General features: G+C 31.9%; 1 long non-coding RNA gene across 1 annotated transcript; it reads left to right on the forward strand.

Annotated features, from left to right (window-relative positions):
* The first annotated feature begins 20,604 nt into the window (after window positions 1–20,604).
* LOC111392369 lies at window positions 20,605–21,496 on the forward strand. The gene is made up of 3 exons (XR_002702257.1): window positions 20,605–20,780; window positions 20,924–20,967; window positions 21,064–21,496. It is a non-coding gene; the product is annotated as an uncharacterized LOC111392369 (long non-coding RNA).
* The last annotated feature ends 127 nt before the right edge of the window (window positions 21,497–21,623 follow it).

The following is a 21,623-nucleotide window of genomic DNA, read 5'->3' on the forward strand; positions in this document are numbered from 1 at the left end:
AAGTTACTGTTCATACTGTATGTATAATAGATCAATGTCTACAGGTGACAGGTTCAAGAGAACTGATCACATTCCATTGGATCAAGATCATATTTAATAGTTTACAGGTCATAGATCACATGTAGGTCACATGTTATAATGCATAGTGCATACGTCAAATTCAAAAGAATTGGTTACAGGCCATTGATTTGTACGATCTCAGTTGTTACTGTTGCCTTTAAAAATTCTGATACACGGTACCGCAACTACTAATAACTAGATTTTGGCGATAAGAATCGAAGTTATTTATTCCAGGAAGTTTTCTATAGATTCTCTCTTTGCTCGATCTTCTGATACACGATGTCGATAACTTTCAATTTGTGACATTAATCGTTTGACGAGTTTTAATAAACCATATTTCAACTGTGAGAATCAAAGTTATTTAACCCAATGAGTTCTTCATAGATTCTATCTTTGACATCTTTCAATTTATGACTTCAATAGTTTGATGATTTTCAGACAATCAGATTTTAGCGATGATAATGGAGAATATTTTATTCGAAGAGGTCTCTGTAGCTCTTCTATTTTGCTCGACATTGACAATTTCTTGTTTTGGAGAGTCATGTTGAGAATGGTAATTGTGAAAGTGTCATTTAGGATGTATATTTATTATAATTTATTTTACATATAATATTTATAATTACCACCTGAGTTTTGAACTTTTAAAGTTTGTTTCTTAAAAATGAAATGAGGTAAAGGCATGATATATGTATTCTTCCCGCCTGCAAATTAGCTAGGGAGGATTCCTAATTGGAAAAGAATTGGACGGCTATTGAGGAGTTTAAAAAGGAGAAAATAGAGGCCAATGGCCAATTGACGTAACCGAATTTTTAAAATGGCCTTTGACCAGTATTAAATAAAAAAAAAAGGATAATTCATAAAAACAAAAAAAGGGTTTAGTTACCTGTTATACCATTTGAAAAAAAGATGGAAAATAAGAAAAACAAAAGGAAGTAGATTCGGACACCAAATTTACAAACAAAACAAACGTCCATCTTCATCTTCTTCCTCTTTTAAACTTGACAAGGTTAGCTTGTGTTTGAAATCTTTAGTATTTCATTGTGGTGAATGTAGAGAATTAACTAGTTTTCATTGAATGTGTTAATTTGTGAGTTCAACACAAATATTGAGGTTTATTTATGGTTAAGATGGAAAAAGTCAAATTTGATGTTGAAATAGGCTAAAAACGGGTGTTTTTGATGCGAAGCTCGCTCGAAATGATGTTTTTCGATGAGCCATCCGATTTGGACAATTTTTTTTTTCATTTTCCTTTTTGTTGTTATTTTTTTTAATTCCTTTTTTTCTAATATTAATTTTTTTTCAAATTTTTATTTATTTTCTTTTCATGCAGATTGGGGCATTTCTTGCCCGATAATAGGACATATGACAGACTTGAGCTCTTCTTCTTTCTTCCTCTTACTACATCTTTTTCTCTTCTAATTTTTTTTTCATTTTCATTTTTTCCTTTTTCTATGCGTGTTTTTTTATTTCCCCCTTTTTAAAATTTTTTTATCTTATTAATATTTTAATTTTTTCTAGCAATTATTTTTTCATTTTCAATTTCGTTTTTTGCTTTTTTTTTTTCCTTAATTTAATTTAATTTTTTGCTTCTTCTTTTTGATGTGTGATAGTTTATTTCTTACATACAATAGCATATGATCTGATTGGTTAAAATTTTAAAATATTACGTTTTATTTCATAATCTCTTGTATATGATTTTAACGGACGAATCCGGCCAGGCTATGATCGGTCCGGGATGGCCCTTTCTTTTTCATTTTTAATTTTCATTTCAATTTAATTCATTTTCCTTTTTGTTGTTATTTTTTCATTTCTTTTTTTTTTTCTAATATTAACTCTCATATTTTATTTATTTATTTTTCTTAATTTATTTTCTTTTCATTAACTATATTTTCATTTTCATTTTTTTCCTTTTTGTATGTGTGTTTTTTTATTTCTTTTTTTTTTTTAATTTGAATCTGATTAATTTTTATTTTTTTAAAATTTAATTTCTTTTCCATCAATTATTTTTCATTTTCGTTTTTCGCTGTTTTTATAATTTATTCTTTTAATTTGATTTAATTGTTTCCCTCTTTGATGTGTGATGAAATGAATCAATTTCTTGCATACAATATCATATAATATGATTGTTTAAATTTTAAGATATTATGTTTTATTCCATAATTTCTTGTATATGGTTTTCACGGATAGATCTGCCCTCTTTGTAATTTTCAATTTTCATTTCAATTTAATTCATTTCCCTTTTTGTTTTTGTTTTTTTATTTTTTAATCTTAATTTTTTTTTTCAATTTCGTTTTCATAATTTATTTTCTTTTCTTCTATTATTTTTACATTTTCATTTTTTACTTTTTGTATGTTTGTTTTTTTATTTTTATTAATTTTTTAAAAATTGAATCTTATAAATATTCTAATTTTTACCCTAATTTAATTTCTTTACCATTAATAATTTTTCATTTTCATTTTTTGGCTTTCTAAACATTTATTCTTTTCTCAATTTAATTTAATTTTTGTCTTTTCTTTTTGAAGTGTGGTAAAATGAATTTATTTCTTGCATACGATAGCAATTAATCGATTTTGGTTAAATTTTAAGATATTGCTTTTTATTCCATAATCACTTGTATGTGATTTTAACGTTTATTATTTTTGCAAGATGGAGTACCATCTGGACAACAGTATGAGAGCTCATTTGGGAAAAGTCACATTGTGTTGTAATTTTTTTAGCTATGCAATAGTACTAGAGGGGCTCGATGAGGATCACGTAGCCATATTCCATCAATCATTCCTATGGTCATTCTATTCATTGAAGGACATGCGATTTTTCAGACAGATCATTACGGGTTTTGGAGTGTAATGGTGAAGAAGAAGCAGCTAGGGCTCATATTACGACAAATAGAAGGTTGCTCAATTCATATTTTGGAGGTAAAGGGCCTGTTACACCCTCCAAAGTTAGAGGACATATTCAGGAAATGCGATCACATGTTGGGCATGTTGAAGTTGTGACTGTGTTCATACCGAAGAGTGTATTGAGGCGTCAACACCGTATGACGTCGATTAACCTTTTTTTCATTGGATGTTTTTTATGACATTGACATCTTCAACAGCTTCTCATGGGGTCGAAGATGATATACCGATACACTACATATCTTCAGGATGTATTCGACGTCCAAGTCGAAAAAGGACAATCGCAAGTATGATGCATATAGCTCTCTGTTGGTTTTGCAGGTAAATATTTAACCTAATAAATGATAAAAATTTTAGCAGTTATCATTGTATGAGGCTATTCTCGCTTTGAATAATAAGTGGGTGATTAGAAAGGAGATAAACAGCCAGCGAATGCTGCACTAGTGAGCGCATGAGAAGTCATTGGCTAGAGATTTGACATCTATCGCAAAGATCCTCAAATGAGTATTATTTGTTATTTATTTATTTTTTATGTATATTTACTCGACTCGACACATGATCGTTAACATTGAAATGTCAATAGATTAACTCGAAGTCTATGATGAGTTGACTGCTTTGATGGATGATGAGGATTGGATATACTGCATGGATTATCTATTCTACCTACTGAAGACGATCCATTGTTTGAGTCTATTCCAAATAGAGATAGGGTATGTTTATTTAATATTGTTAGTTGATCTGACTTATAACATACATATGTAGATTATTAATTGTTAATCTTCTTATCTAGAAAGGAGCGTTATCCAGTGGAACATCGATCACATCTACTCCGGATATTTCATTTACCCACCTATCAGATCACCGCCACCGTTTAGATCACCTTTCTCGAGGAGATCTCATTTTCTTACATGCAGTCAATTTCCACCTGGATTTTCTGCACCCAGTCAGACCTGTTATTTCGATGATTTATTTGCATATTTGACCGATCTTATCAGAGAGAAGTCGGTAACAATGCGATGGGAGTTAAAACATGATTTCATGATGAAAATAGGATTACAGTGACGGGAAATAGGAGACCTTTAGACTGAGGTCGCAGTGCTTCGAGGGATATAGTAGGCTCTCATGGTTATGACTGTAGGTATGACGGAGAAAGTGCTGGAGGGACTAGCGATGCTATTGATAGAGGAACTGGTGTTCTTCGGGATGGAGTGTATGACCCGCCCATCATACAGGGTATCTTAACATCGATTGTTGCATTCAATGAAATTTTGGATCTGTGCTGTTGGTGATGGAAGAGGTAGAGGTCAGTAATGATAGGATAGAAGTCCTCAGTACGAAGTGGATGACATCGATGGTGGCAGAGATGGTGGAGTTCCCACGATGGTGATGGAGAAGGAGAGGTCCCAGTGGCGAAGGAAGTGGAGGGAGAGGTCCCAATGCCGGAGGGAGTAGCAGAGAGGACCCCAACATCGAGAGATGATGCCACAGGTGAGAATGACATAACAATTATGCCAAAGGGGACAATGAGCTAACAAAGGGTAAGAAGTATATTGTTGATGTATCAAAGCAGATGGTCAGCAAGAAGACAAGATTGTCGTCACACTACACTATATCTCCATACACGGCCGAGGCAAAGAAGAGAACGTTCGTGGATGGTACATTTCCCAACCTCTTGTGTAAAGTTCCCGGCGAAAAAGAAAGCATTTGATGGCTGGTTCGACAAGATTAGACCTGGGAAAGTATTTTATGAAATTTTACTAAAGTAAACTTACTCATCTATATATTTTCTAACATTTTTCCTTTTATTCTTTCAGATGACCTACACGATATGGGAGACTCTGATATCATACATAAAGAAAGGGTTCGATGACGTATTAAATAGTGGAGTGTGGCTCGCCGACAATGAAAGTGTCACTTCCATTTCTATTCATGTTGTTCACATAATTGTTATTCATATCTTTCTTTGTTTTTGGTACTGTAACATGTTCGTATGGCTATGAAACTATTGTGCGATCGGGCTCAAAGACATCTGAAATCATTTGATGTTCCTGACCGAGTTATCATGAGCTGCTAGTTTTTAGTACCATTCACATTGAGTATAACACGATCTTTGGCAGATCGAATTGGTACACATTATCCCAATACATGAAAGAGTATATAAGAGGGCTCGGTCTGAGATGGGAAAAGTCATGGACGGGTTTTAGACATTTCTACATCCCAATGATCGTGAACTCGTATACTTTGTAGTTGAGATCGTATTCACTGAGTCAATGATGTATGTGTATGACTTCGATCATAGTTGTACCATACAGGGCTAGCTCGTTATGACAGTTAGAACAGCAAACATTACAGTACATGATAGAATATCTGTCATGAGAAAATGGTGACTGCAAGACACACAAAATTGTATGTTTCTTTTTTTATTTTTTTAAATTATGTTAAATGTATAGAAAATTAGACTAACATATTATTATTTACATACAAGGACAATCGTGGAGTTCTTGTAATCAAGTACATTGAATTTTTGAGTATCGGACGTGGTGTAGAGTTGATAAACCAAATACATATTAATAATTGGAGGATGAAGCTAGTGTCCGACTGATATGCATATAATTGTGATCCATAGTATAGTGTATTTATTTTTTTATTTTTTGAAAATGTAAGCATTGTTTATGTAGGTGTGATCCATATTATATTTTGTATTAATTTTTCATTTTTTATAAAATGTAAGCATTATTTATGTAATTGTGAATATATTTAGTTGTAACAATTGGTTGGAAAATGACTTAGAAATATTTAATCGTAACTATTTTGTAATGTAATTATATATTTAATTCAAAATAAAGTGAACATCAAAGTATGGGGACTTAATTACAATTTTTTAATAGTTGATGAAAATCAACAACGTTCTATAAATAGATATACATATACATATACATATACATACACATACACATACGCATACACACACGCATATTATACATCCGTCATATTATTATGTAGTGCGATCTAACTTGTACAAAATTGGTGAATATATCTTGTTGCACCGCACCTTCAGTACCTACATAGTAGAAAATACTCTATAATAGATGGTATTCTAAACATGCGTCTACGTTCAAGAGTACGTGGTTGAACTTCGGTTGGTAAAAATTATTAAGTGGAAGAATGTGGTCAGGAACTTTTCACTCAACTTCATTTAGTAGAGGAAATATAGTTTCAACATATATTGCTCTTTAATATTCAACCATGTAATAATGAGTGCATAAATTGTATGGAAAGAATCCTCTATATATAGCCATTGCGACTATATGCGCACATGGAAAATTCTCTAACTAAAATTGTTTACACGAATAGGTATTATCATTCAAGTCCATGATGTATCCAATATTACGTCCGCATTTCATGGAAAAGCGAAATTGATCCAATAGTTCTACACTTAACTTCTTGCTACCTCTAAAGTTTTGAAGAGTTTATTTTCTCGAACCGGGGTTTGCACACTAGTGTAATTTCATGATTCCTCACGTCAATCATAAAATCACCACTGCAGTTTGTTACGAATGTGCTCATTCTTTGCGAGAATTGATAAATCTTGATCCTTTTTAAAATAATGCATTGAGCGACCCACATTGTTCGACGTCATCATATTGAATCGATGTCTTGAAAAATGTAATCGTGCCTAATGTTCTAGCCACATCTCTGTTAGATGATCCCATACATCATGTGATTTATTTTCTATTTCAACCATGAACTTATCAAACTCTTCGAAACTATAAGTCTCTGCAGCTCTCCTAAATAATGCAATGATGTTACTGCCTCGATACTTAGTTTTCAAGTTCTCCTGTATATGGCACATGCAATAATTATGATATGACATGAGAAAAACTTTAGCTATATCATTTATTATTGATTGCCCTCGATCAGTCACAAATGAAAGGTTCTCAATGTTCCCAATTACTTCCCTCAACTTCATGAAGAACCAACGTATTGCTTAGGGTTAGCAAATGGAGTGGTGACAGGGTGGGCAATAGGGCGGGTTCGAGGTGGGTTGTTGGGTTCGGGTGGGTTTCCCCACCCCATTACCCGTTTAAGGCAAAGCGGGGTGGGGCAGGACGAAATGGTTGCTCTATTTACGCACCCGTTTAAATATTTTAAATATTTTTTGGTAATTTATTTTATTACCTCACATTCATTTAAGTGAGACAATATTATAGTGATTAAATTTTTTAATTAATTAATTAATTTCTAAAAGTTAAATTATTCGAATATATTTGGTAAAATAAGGTTTTTATTGTTTATCATATTCTTTAAATAATTTTAGTTGCCATATTCTATTAGAATTAATGAAATTTCAAGGAATTTTGTTATTTAAAGTATAGAATTCTTAAAAAAAATTAAACGAGGCAAGCAGGGCTCTAGTTACCTGTACCCGCCTCGAGGAGAGTAATATACCCAACCCGATTTCCGGTTAAGCGGGTAATGCCAGTCTTGTTCGGGGCGGGGCCATGGGTATCAGGTTTGAAAGTTATTTTTGTCATCCGTAGAATCGCTAGATCACTCTCGCCATCGACTATGCCAAATGTAAGTGGATAAATTTGGATGTTGACATATTGACATATAACAATAATCAATTTTCCTTTATATCTAGCTTTCAGATTTGTAATATCGATTATAATTAGAGTCGCATTGCATTTCAAAATCCTTGAATGTATGTTCAAGAGCTATAAAGAAATACTTGAATCGATTCTCTTCATCGATCTCATTAAAAAATGTCGAGTCAGAATTAGTTCTCCCCATGTTATGGCTATACGTAGCTAATTTGACATAACTCTCCTCCGTCGAAAATTTAAATCCTCCAATACACATTCTTTAGCTTTTCAAGCCTTCTGATAGCTCATGAATACCCTATATTCTTGACGGATGTCATTGATAATATTTGTGGGTCTGTAAATCGTCCTGGGTCCTAAAACTTGTGCATTATTTGTCAACCAATAAACCATAATCGAACTTGTCTGTGATCATTTCGACGAACATCCACTTCACAAGTACGTTCCCATACTTGCAAACTACAAAGAACTTATTCATATCCATATTCGTTGCTCGTAACCGCCAACTAAAATTGTTGTCCACACAAATAATTACGTATGTAGATTTGTTTGATTTATTTACTTTAAACTCTAAGTTATGTTTCGTTGCAATTCGGTGCACAGATTTTTGCAAATCACTTTTCATGTCAAACAACTGATTGACATGCAAATCTTCATTGTCAAGAATCACAAGCGAACAATTAAAAGACCGTGTACTTGGCCTAGCCTGTGAACTCCCACTGTACTCATATCTCTGACTAGATAAAGAATCAAATCTTGATTTATAAATTGCCTTTCATCATGTTGTCTTAAACTACCTCATGAATTCTATACATAATGGTAAGATCACGGTGAATAGAAACTGTCTTGGGAATAACCACATCATCCTCATAAGCTATCTCCATTGTATCCTAAAAATTATTTACATTACGATCTCCTCCATCGAAATCTTCTTGTTCACCCTTGGGAATATTCTTCCTTAATAAATTTATGTAAGTAAGAGTCGACTTACGGCCTTGGTTCAATTTAATTAGCAACTTCATTCGCACTTCAAAAGTAACTTTCATAGGTATAATCGGAATGGTTGAATGCTTGTGAAATAAAATTTCAATTCCATATTCTACTTAGAGGGATCGACGTTGAGCAGGTTCTATATATTATGGTACATTTTCGTAAATGATACTCGATGTTATCAAAATTTCATTATTCATATGTCCTTCACTCGTCCATTTTCATACCCATCAATCATTTTCATTTCTTTAAAATTTACCAAAGTAACAAATTTGGATACATGTTGATGCTATATCTACATTACGAATCAATATATTACAAAAAAAAAAAATAGATTAAGCATAAAGAAATTAATCAATAAGGGCAAAAAGAGGGCAAAAAATGAAAATAAAAATAAAAGGCCGGGCCGTCGCTGTTTGGCCTCTCCATTTTTATAAAATTATCTATGTATGCTATAGCATTTGTTAAAATTAAATTTAATGATTTAAAAAATATATTAATTTAATGAAAACGAAATAGAATGTACGTAATATATTTATCGATTCAACGTGTTGGATAGAAACGGAATATATTTGTTGAGCGTTGATAAGTTTATGAAATTTTAAAGTTGAAGTAGATAAAAAATGAAAGAATTTTTATCCGTGTTGGAGTAAACAGATAACGAAAGTGACTTGGTTTTAAAAAATTTAAGTAAGAAAGCGTTTGGTTTTTTACTTTGTAACTTAAAGGGTATTACTTTATTTTTAACAAACTCATATTTTTTTAATTGTATAAAATACTTAAGGGCATTTTTGTCTTTTAATCAACAAAAGGCCATTGTGTAAATAACAGATATTTTTTATGTTGTGAAAAAGTGGTTGTTTGACCAAGCCGTTATTAAAAGTACTCCTTTAAAAAGATGAGACCAAATTGAAAGAAAAAAAAAAGAAAGAAAGAAAGAAAAGAGAAGTAGTAGTCAGTAGAGTTTTGAGATGAATTTTGAGAAAAGGCCAAAAGTTGAAAAATAAATGCACGCACACACGACCAAATGGGAAAAAAACAGTAACTTCAAATTTGAGAATTGATCATGCTTTGTTGATTTCTCGGTGATACTGTTTAAACTTTATTTGTTTAACTCCAGCATTATCCTAGGCTAAATAATTTTAGTGCTAAGATTACGATTACCATTGTTTCCTAAACTTTTAACTTGTGATTTGAGTTCTTTTTTACATTCAAAGCACGTTTTTAATTATTGAATGGTTGAAATGGATTTAATCTTCTCTACAATTAAATACACAATAGTTGTATATGTTTCGTGGCATGTTTTACAAATATATACGCAATAGTTGTAGAGCCCAACAGGGGATAGAAATAAATCGCTATACTCTATGTAATCTTTAAGTATTCATAAATCTTTAATACATTTTTATATGTTCGCATTTGTTATAGAAATATAGCCTGATCACATATAATAAAAGATTTAACTCTACTCAAGAGAAATTTTTATATAATTTAAGAATATTGGTCTTCATAATTTAATTTTATTTCCAAACTTATAAGTTTTAGGTTAAAAGGAATTGATATAAGGGGATTCGGGACCCTAGTACACTTTTCATCATCATATTTTTATAGAACTTGTGTATAATTATAATTTTGCATTTATTTTAGTTAAGTTAGGTCTTGTTAGATTATTTAATTTATAGGAAAAACCGCGAATTTCAATTGTTTCGATTAAGGCTATGTTAATTTGAATTTGAACAAATACAATATATGTGGGAATGATACTTGAACTCAAAATTCATTTTATTACTTGTTAATTAACTGTGCACTTGCGATATTTTTTATGAACAACAATTCATCAACAAGTTCTGGGAATTGTATTTGAGTTTAATTTTACTTACTTTAGCATTAATTCGAATTTTTTGCTTTTATTTTATTTTTTTCTCTATCAATATAGTTGTTTCTATTTTCTCTCTTTCAAGTATTTTATGTGAAATTTGGGAGATGATGAACTGATACCAACTGATCCGAAAATCGAACGCATTTTTCACCGTAGGTAAAATAAAGTTAGAGAAGCACTACAACAAGAGCTAGCTAATGCACAAAATAATTTGGTTATTCAAGTGAATGATGAAGCTTTGGTCGATGAAGGTTACATGCTAGTCGGGGACTTCATGATTCCACAAATTATTTAGACTCAATCTAGCATCGTTTATCCTTCTTTTGGGCTGTCAAACTTCCAATTGAAGACCAAAGTCATTCACTTGTTTTAAAATGGACATCAATTCTATGACAAAGCTGATGAGAATCCATACACACATATCTCTCAATTTTTGGAGATGTGTTTCAGATCTCAAGAGATTTCAGACGATGCCATCAGATTGAGATTATTTTCACATATTCTATGGACTTACAACCTATTGCCAGTATCACCACTTGAAATAACTTAGCTCAAAAGTTATGCACCAAATTCTTCCCATCGGCTAAGATATCGAAGTTGAAGTATGACATATCCCTATTTCGTCAGGGTGAAACCTAATTCTTTGATGAAGCTTGGAAAAGATTCCAGAACATGCTTCACAAGTATCCTCATCACGGTATCAATAAAGGGCTCCATCAAATATTTTTATGCAGTAAGGTCCAATATTTCTATGCAAGTCTACTTCCATATTACAAGAGCATGGTTGACTCATCACCTAATGGCTCCTTATCCATGAAGACAATCAATGTAGACTTATAGTTGTTTAAAAAAGTGGCTACAACCACATCCATATGGGCTTCAAAGACGGTTGTTCATAAAAAGGCACAAAGAGTATACGAGGTGGCTACTTATAGGGCATTGTTTGCAAAAGTTGTCTCTTTGTTTCATAATGTTGATAGCATATCCTAGTCAGCCAATTTAATACAGGTCAAGTTGCTAAGTTGTGAAGAATGCATGGCAAATCATGTGGCAACATGTTGTCCAATTCTTGCACAAGATATAGAACAAGTGGACTATGTAAAAGGGGGTCAATGCCTACAAAATAATCCACATTCTAACACCTACAACCCTAGCTGGAGGAAGCACCCAAATTTTCTTGGAATAATTAAAATCCCACCACACCATAGGGTTATCATTGTCAGCTACTTGAGAAAAGAATTTCGTTAGAAGAGATGTTTAACAAATTTATGGAAAATACAAAGCATTGCATAAAGGCAAAAAATCAATTCACGAGAAGGACTGGGACACTCTTCAAAATCGAAGTGCTTCAATCAAGAACTTAGAAACTCAGATGGGGTGATGACACTTGCTATGTCAGGTAGAGCACCAGGTACCCTGCAAAGAAATATTGGGCCGAATTCCAAAGAGCTACTAATGGTCATAAGTAATTCAGAGAATGAAATAATTGAGGATTTTCTTGTAAGAGTACCAAAGGAGAAGTTTGAAGAGCAGTTTGCAAAATTTATGGATATCTTCAGAAAGGTTCATGTTTATATCCCATTACTTGAGACTATATCTCAAGTACCAATCTATGCAAAGTTCATGAAAGATATATTATCGAAGAATAGAAAGCTCGATGAATTTGAGACCATCACGCTAAATGAAGAGTGCAGTACAATTTTGCAACTCAAACTACCTCATAAACTAAAGGATCTAGGGAGTTTCAAAATATCTTGCTCAATAAGAAATAATCATACTTTTAATGATTTATGTAATTCAAAAGCAAGTATAAATCTAATGCCTCTTCTATCTATAGGAAATTAGGTTTATGAGAATTAAAGGATACAACAATCTCCATTTAATTGTCAGATCGATCAATCCAGTACTCTCTAGGAATGGTTGAGAACGTGTTCATTAAATTGGGCAAGTTCATATTTCCATTGGGCTTCTTTATCTTAGATATAGAAAAATACTGGGATGTATTATTGATCTTGGGTCGATCATTCTTATCCATAAGTCAGGCCATCATGGACTTCAAAGCAAGTTAGCCAGCTTTGAGGGTAGATAATGAACAAGAAAAATTTCAGATTTATGTCACTATCAAAAAGCCACCCCATGATGAGAAAAGGCAGAAAGTTAAAGAGGAAGAAGGATTACATAAAGTGCCCACATAGGAAAGGGATGGTGGAATCATTGGAAACCTCAAGGATGAAAAAGGAGCTTTTCAAGGTTGGAGAATCAAGAAAGGGGTTGGCAAGACATCTACCAGCCACACCAACTTGATCTTTCGACTCATCCACATCTACCCCGAGGAGATCTTATCCTTACTCCATTTTTTTGATTATTTTTGCCCTTACATTGGGGACAATATACTCTTTTTAGTTGGGGTGGGGTAAGTATTAGGATACTTGAATATATATTTATTTTTCTCACAGCCATCATTGACTTATTACTTATGTTGGAACATGACTTAATTACGTAGATTTAATTGTTGATGATGTTGACCTAGGCTTAAGTCAATTTACTAAATCCTTAATATAGAAACGAAACTACTAAAAAGCAGTTCAAGGCGTAAGAAGTATAGTGCTTGTTTCATAGAAGTTTGATGGATAGGATTTCTCGAATCCTAGCGTTAGTTGAATGACTTTTAAGTTAAAGAATCTAAAAGCATCGACCATTTTTAAAATTCAAATATCATACATCTTTTACTTCTTTTCATAACTTTTAGGACTCGAGTGATTAACCTTGTTAGGGTCTTTAAACCCAGTGCCTTATGTTCTTTTGACTTGGGAGTCATTGACCTAAATCTCGATATAGGGGTCATTTAGAAAGTTTCATGAAAAAAGTTTGTAACCATTTGTCATTCCGATTACTTCATCCATGAACCTTTTTTGATTATTTTAAAATAGTGATCCGCTAGCTCACACAAGTCTGAAGAAGTTATCATGGACAAGTGTTTTGTACATAAAATGTCAAAAGAATGAAAAATTAGATTCTCTTATCAAAAGAAAAAGTGATACATCCTCTACCTCTTTTCATAGCTTTTTTTTTACTTTAGTTATTAAGCCCGTAAGGGTATCTAAAAACCTAGTGTCCTATAGTCATTGGACTAAAACTCGCTATATGGGCCATTTAGAAAGTTTAATGGAGAAATTTTTTGTAAAAGAGATATCAAAATAAATAAATAAATAAATAAATAAAGAATTTAGATTATCAAAAGTGAGATTTGCTTGGTAAAGACTTTGAGATTTGAACTCTAGAGACTAACGGTATGACTTGGAGAAATACTTATCACCTTTTTTCTATAAGTACAAGTATCTAATTCTAATAACTTTGTGTGGAAAAATGCATTTTAATGATTATCAAGAACCCACATGTGCTAGAAATATCTAGAAATCGGAGATAACGAGCATAAAGAGTTAGTTTGCATAAGAGGTGTAAGGAAAAATTAACCACAAGAGGACTATGATTATGAGTGAATCAATAACACTTAATTGGTCGTGTTCTAGTATGGGTGTGAGTTTAATGTTGACAAATCACACACACATCAACACACACTAAGTCGAGCATCTAACAAGTAAAAAATTATTTTTAATGTTTTTGGATCTTTCTACAATGTTACTTAAATTTGAACTTAAGAAATATGTGGAGCAGTTCAATGTTGAGTTTGTTATTTGTGATTTGTTTCATATAGTAATATGTTTTATATCTAAATTTTATTTTGTTCGAGGACGAACAAATGTTTTAGTTTGAGTTCGATAAGTGTGTTTTGTGTACTTATATGGGCCATACTACTAAATTTTTATATAGTCAAAGCGTTGATATCTACTTAATTTGGGTTAATTTTCGTTTGTTTCAGTGTTGGACACGTTTCGAAGTAACTGGAAGTGAAAGAATGATCAATTGGCAATTGGATGAAAATTTTGGGATAATATTCTACACTTTAGAAATTGAAGGACTTGAATTAAATTGAAGTGGACATGTGTTGCTCAATTAATTGGACTCAATGATTGAATTGCATTATTTTAGAAGAATTGAGGACTTGAAGAAAATAATGCCTTAATGGGCATTGGGATTTGAAATGAACCTCAACTTCACGTTGTAATGAGAATGGGATTGAAGTGGAATTGGGCTTGCTTTTTGATCGGGATGCTGCCCGCAGATTAGAATTGGGCTTGCCTTTTGATCAAGGATGTTGTCTGCATATCATCACTTCTAGTGCTTGTTTGGTATAAATTTTAAGTCAATTAAAATCAATTTTTTGACCGTTATTTAGCTATTATAGCCCTCATTTTTGAATTTTTCTCTCATATGCAGGATCCATTTTATTTCTAACGGTCAAAAAATCAATTAATCAAATCCCTACCAAACAAGCACCTAATTAGAAAAGAATTGGGCGACTGTTGAGGGGTTTAAAAAGAGGAGATCAAATTGAAAAAAACAAAAAATGAAAAAAAGATTTTAAAAAATGACAGCTGTCGAAAATTTTGAGAAGAGGCAAGAAATTGAAAAAGAAATGCACGTACACAGCTAAATATTGGAAAAAGAACTGTAACTTCAATTTTGAGAATTAAACACGTTACATTGATTTCTCAGTCAAATCGTTTAAAAGTGAAAGGAAAATATTGATGAGATGAAAAACTGTAGGTCGAAATTAATAAGAAGAAAAGTTCATTACTTTTGTGTGCAATTTAGTGCTGAATGGAAAAAGAAAGACCAAAAAGAAACGCGAACGTGAAAAGGGTAAAAAAAAAAAAAAATAATCCTATCTTTCTATTTTGCTACGGTTGACTGCGACCAATCCGACTTGATGCAATTTGCATTTTTTTTTTTTTTTAAATTGAGATTTGTTTTGACTCATTTCGAGGCACAATTTCCTAGGCACTCCTAAAACCTTCTTTAAAATTCAAATTAAAATGAAAGAAAAGGATTCCATAACATAAAACTAAAAGGCCAAAAAAGAGAGAAAATAGAAGGGATAATACGATGGAAGCTAGAGTTTCAAAATTTTTCGGGGAAGAAGGTAGATTCTTAGTGTAAAATTTTCATCTTTTTCTTATTCATTTTTTAAATAATCTTTATTATATTTTTTTTGTATTGTTTAAATCTTTATTTTGTTTTTCTTCTACCACGATGTATAATTAAATTAATATTGGGATGGAAGATTGTAACCTAATTTAGAGCCTCAAGTTTAAAATATCATGTTTTGATTTTCAATTAATGTTTATAGTATTTTTTTTCTTCTTCTTTCTATAAATTAGTTGGCCATTAATTTATTGATTTTTTAGCAATAATGAGCCGAGATGTGAATTATTTATTATAGACCACGTAGTAAAACTTGAATTTGGATAAAAGGTAGAGATACACTTTTTTTTAAAATAAAATTTGCAGGCATTAATTAAGTTCCTTGGTGATTTATTGCTCTTAATAAAGTCTTACCATGATTCACGCAGAGGTATATGAGTTTACTATTAAGCAAGAATTATTATTATTATTATTATTATTATTATTATTATTATTATTATTGTTATTATTGTTATTATTTAAATTTGAGAGATGTAAATCAATTAATTTAAAAGAATTCAATTGAGTACTTGAAATTTGATTATTGAGATTAAGAAAATAGTTATGCGTACTCGTAGATTTTAACACTTAAACCATCATATAAAAATCCTAAATTGTCCACATAAGCTCTCACTACAAGAAATTTATCCTTTTCCTACAAAATTTCCTCCAACAAATTGAGATTTGTAGGCAAAGTTCACTTATCCTCACAGAACGATATTTTCTAGGACTATGATTTACTTCAAAATTTTCAATAATAGAAAGACTCGTGCCAATAGAAATTTGTATTTTTTCCTAACAAAAAATTTGAAGGAAAAAATATATCTTTTACCGAAAGAAATTTTAGACATGTTTGTAGGCTAATGATTATCAAGAAAAAATTTTCAATTACTATGTTTAATTTTAATCCCTATAAAATATATATTTGAAACTAAAAGATAATTAGAAAGAAAATGAGTAAGTAATTTTTTTTAATTATAAAAAACCCTCATAACTCTTTGCCTGCAAGTTTTTTTCTCAAAATTACTCTCTCTCTCTCTCTGCCGCTACAGCTTAATTGGCCCAAGCCTAATTCAAAATTTTTAATTGAAGCAGTATCTTGTCAACAAATTACGATGTAGTCGACAGATTTCTGTGTTATTCTTCAAGCAGTTTTCCAGGTATGCCCATCAATCCTTCTAAATTTTTTGGTTTAAACTGGTGAATATGCACACATCTCGATTGTACTAAGCTAATTTAGGGTATGCGAAGAGTCTCAGGAACGCCTACACTAGCATACGATCTGAACCAAATAAAGAAAAAATCAAGATCACAACATCTTAGATAGCTTCATTTTCGATTATGGTTTAATTCAACCTGCCCATAACAGAAACTGATAAAAAAAGAAAGGGTAATTAGCACAAAACATCCCTACCTTTCGATGTTTTTGTGGAAACGTCCATACTTTTCATTTTTTGGCGGATTACATCCTCACCTTTACCTTTTTTTGCGCAAAACGTCCTTCTATTAACTCTCCGTTAAAATGTTCCGTTAAATCAAAAGGAAATTAGCACAAAAGGTCCTACATTTCAATATTATTGTGCAAAACGTTCATACCTTTCATTTTTTGGCATAATTAGCACAAAAGGTCCCTACCTTTCAATGTTATTGTTCAAAATATCCCTACCTTTCATTTTTTAGCATTTTCACCCCTACTTTTCACCTTTCATTGCGAAAAAGATCATTTTCATCCATTTTTTCAATAAAATGACGATTTTACCCTCCTATTCAAATAAAACAAAAAGAAAAGAAAAGAAAAGAAAAATAAATAATTAATTATAATCATAGTCCTAAATTTTTCAAAACACTACAGATAAATTCTAAACTTTCCACTACTGCCACTTTCATATCCCCACCAAGCCACCACCTATAGATCCATATAGCACTACCTTTCGGCCACAACACCTATCGGACTCCACCACCACTAGCCTCACCTCACTCTTCCCAATATCCTCCTTCATAGTATTGTCACCAATCTGTCCAAAACAACCACATTTACGGTGGCAGAGTCTGGTGGGAATGGTGGCAAAAAGGTGGTATTATGTTGATTTACAGTTGACAGCTTGATAGATGGTGAAAGTGGTGGTGGTTGGGAATTTATGATTTCTTTGAAATTTTTTAAAAATTTAAGGACTATGGTTGCAGTTGGTTATTCATCTTTTCTTTTTATTTTATTTGAATAGGAGAGTAAAATCGTCATTTTATTGAAAAAAATGCATGAGAAGGACCTTTTTCGCAATGAAAGGTAGAAGGTAGGGGTGAAAATGCTAAAAATTGAAAGGTAGGGACGTTTTGCACAATAACATTGAAAGGTCCTTTTGTGCTAATTATGCCAAAAAATGAAAGGTAAGGACGTTTTGCACAATAATATTGAAAGGTAGGGACCTTTTGTGCTAATTACCTTTTGATTTAACGGAACATTTTAACGGGATGTTAACAGAAGGACGTTTTGCGCAAAAAAAGGTAAAAGTGAGGGTGTAATCCGCTAAAAAACAAAAGGTAGGGACGTTTTCCACAAAAATATCGAAAGATAGGGACGTTTTGTGCTAATTACCCAAAAAGAAACATCATTAACCACCGTATTCAAGAATAGATCTAAAAAGCTCATACAAACATAGTGAGATGAACACAACAATCAAGAACCATCATTATATGTTCTAAATACTCAGGAACCTATGATTTATAATTTCTATACAACAATATTTTCCCAATTGTAATTTTATTTATTTATTTATTCTTTTTTTTTTTTCAAGAACCCCTCATATGATCAAAATACACCAGAAAATAATTCAGAAAACTCATTCAACTATGTTTTCCCTCATGTAGTCGAGTTAGAACATAAGAGTAAAAATATGTTTTAGCTAATATATCATCATTCATGTACATGTATCGGTTTCCTATGCACAGGGCAGGATCATACCTCAAATTTTAGAAATTGACCCACCACATTGTAATACGCTTTAAAAAATAAAAATAAAATCAGATTTTTAAATTGGGTTAACAAATTTGGTTTAGTTTTAACTTCAGGTCGCTTCAATTTGGTTGCTGAAATATGTTAATGTGGAATTAGAGATCCTATTTTATCATTGGATTAATTTGATTTTGAATTTTCAGAGAGAGTATTGTGCATAGGATTTAGTAAAAGGAATTAGAAAAATTTGAGCTGAAGCATGGTTATAGTTAGATATACTCATTCTTAGCCTTTGATTTATTTTTATTTTAACTATGTTATGTTACTGGGGGTTTTAGATCTGATAATCTTGATAAGAGAGAATTTCAGTTTAACCGCAACTTGGTTCTTATACTCTAGCAATTCAGGATATATTTCAAACAAATGTATTGGAAAATTTGCAATTTTACTCAAAGTTAACAAATTGGGTATTTTGATGAAATTGGCTCAATGCATCTAAAATTGAAATTACCATCTATATGCAAAAGGTCTGTTGTTAACTTGATATTTTACTTGTGTAAATATCTTTTTTACTGGTTTTGGGGTTAAAAGTCTATGAAATTCATACTCTAGCCTCATGATTGGAGAGCACTTGATCTCTGCTTTTACCTTCTATTGTTATACTTATTTATTCTTGTGAAGTTCAGCTTTTGTCATAAGCATGCAGCTTGCGAATTACATGCTGAAATATCATAATTTGGTTTTGAAAGAACGTACAATTTATTTGATTAAAGCTTATAAATAGAAAGAAATGGATACGAAAATACAATGTTGGAGGGGAAGACGTTCTCATAGACTATTAGTAAGAAAGGATTCAAGAAATAGACCAAGATAGCTAGTTTCAAAAATTTTTTGGCTCTCTTACGCCACGAAATGATTACTGTACATACATGACCGGTTTTACGTTGTAGATCAATTTTACTTCATATATATAAATTGAAAAGTGCAGTTCTTTTATTATTCTATTCTTCTCGTTTTTTTTTTTTTTTTTTCTATTGTTACGTAAATACAGAATTTCTACTGGAATTGGTATTAGAGAACAAGTAATTTTTTTAAGTGTACTATATCTCACTGCTTTGTATAATTGGAGAGCACTGTAGAGCAAAATTTAGTCTTGCATTCAATCTTTTAATGACTGTCAATGTTCATCACCCACTTCAAAACAACTCTCCCGATGAATTAATTGTTTTACAACTACTTTCTAAAGAGCAATTATTTAAAAAAAGAAAAAAAGAAAAGGAAAACTCATGTGATAGGCACAGTAAAAAGTGAAAATGTTTATAGAGTAATGAGGCATTGGACGATGAAATAGACAATTCCGAAGGTAGGGTGTTTATTTTATTAATAGTTAATTTTCTTACTTTAAGAAGTTTATTTACATGTTTGACTTTTATTATTGGTTTTGCAGTTATAGGTGTAGGATACTTGCAAAGAACTCGCGATGATCATCCTACTCGAGGAGCATGTAAACAAATTAACACATCTCGTATCGTTCGTACAACTAGACAGAAAATTCGAGTTTTGTACAATTAGTAAGCAAAGGAGCAACAAGTTCAAAAGTACATAGTTTGTTGGTTCATATATCGAAGCCGTCATTCGGTCACATTGCCCAATGAATACGGGTTATTGGCGGACCATTTCTCCAAGTGAGAAGGACCTTATGGATGAGATCATGGTAAGCATGTCTAAATGTGTTTATACTGCTGAAAAATTAATAGCCAAATAAAACTACATGAATTAATTAAAAGCACATTACTCATTTAATTTTGTGATTTTATTTATTTTTACTTTGTGTTTTGTTTTCCAGAACTGGGAAATTTGTTCTAATTATGGTTTCTTTGTATTTTATGCTTTTTTTTTAATTATTTCAATTCCAGATGAACTTCGAGATAGATTTGAAAGACTCAAGATTGGTAAATTATATTAATAAACTATACAATGGAAGGTACAAGGAGTTCAAGGTTGAGTTGAGTGCATACTATAAATTGCACAAAATGCATGAGAATGCATTAGCCAACCCCCCTTTGGAGATGCACCAAAGAGGTGTAAGTCAATGGGTCAACCTATGTAATCATTCGAACTCTGATAAGTTCAAGATATTTATCGTGTAATTCCATACCGGTTCACAACTTTTACTTCTAATTTTGTTATGTGATATCTATATTTTTTTGTCTTTGCAGAAGGCTTCATCAACAAACATAGTGAATTGATCGAAGAAGTAAATTATTGTACTGGTTCACGTCCTTTCTCATACATAGTGAAGAAGATGGCTGAGGTAGTGAATTCATATGTTATCAACATGTACTTAATTAATTAAGTTTGCTAAGAATTTGAATACAATATTTGAAATATGCATTTTTTATTATAAGGATGGTTCGAAGTTTCCCGAAGTCAACATACTTGAGTTTGCTTATGCAGGGAAGAACAAGTGTTGGACTTGTAATACAGCAAAAGCTCAACATGTAAGAAAGACTCAACACTTTATGGACTGTTTTATATATCTTGTTGGTTGTGTTTGAATGATGAGATGTTTGTTAAAAAGTATGAATATCTTGTAGAGAGGGCAAAGGGGCAGCAACTTCTCGAATATACTTCTTTGGAGGAGATACCTGGAGATGATCCTGATGTCGAAATTAATATCATAATGTCCGTTCTAGGTACGAAGCTCGGGCATCAAATTCTCGGGTTAGGAGATGACCGCCTTCGAGACATTGGAATATCTTCTTCCAATTTACGCAATTTGGAGAAGGAGTTGGAAGCAGAACATATTGCTCGTAAGATAGCCGATGTGGCTCGAGTAAACATGGAGAATGATATGTAAAATAAGCTAAAGGTTGTCGAGTAACAATTCAATTCTACATTACAATCTTGGCATCTATATAATAATTATGTGGTAAAGTTCCTGGGTTCATTGTACCATTGTCAATAGAAAATAATGGTAATGAGAAAGATGATGCTATTGAGGATGAAGAGAATAACTTTGGTGAGAATTAGCGCATATCGAATTCACGGGAATAAAGAGTCATATTTTTTAGGTGCATAATAATAGATATATAGCATGTTTGCTCTACTCATTTAAACTTTAGATTTAATCATACTTGGTGAATGGTATTTATTC

The sequence above is a fragment of the Olea europaea genome, unplaced genomic scaffold (genome assembly GCF_002742605.1).
Source record: "Olea europaea var. sylvestris unplaced genomic scaffold, O_europaea_v1 scaffold922, whole genome shotgun sequence".
Taxonomy (NCBI): Eukaryota; Viridiplantae; Streptophyta; class Magnoliopsida; order Lamiales; family Oleaceae; genus Olea; species Olea europaea.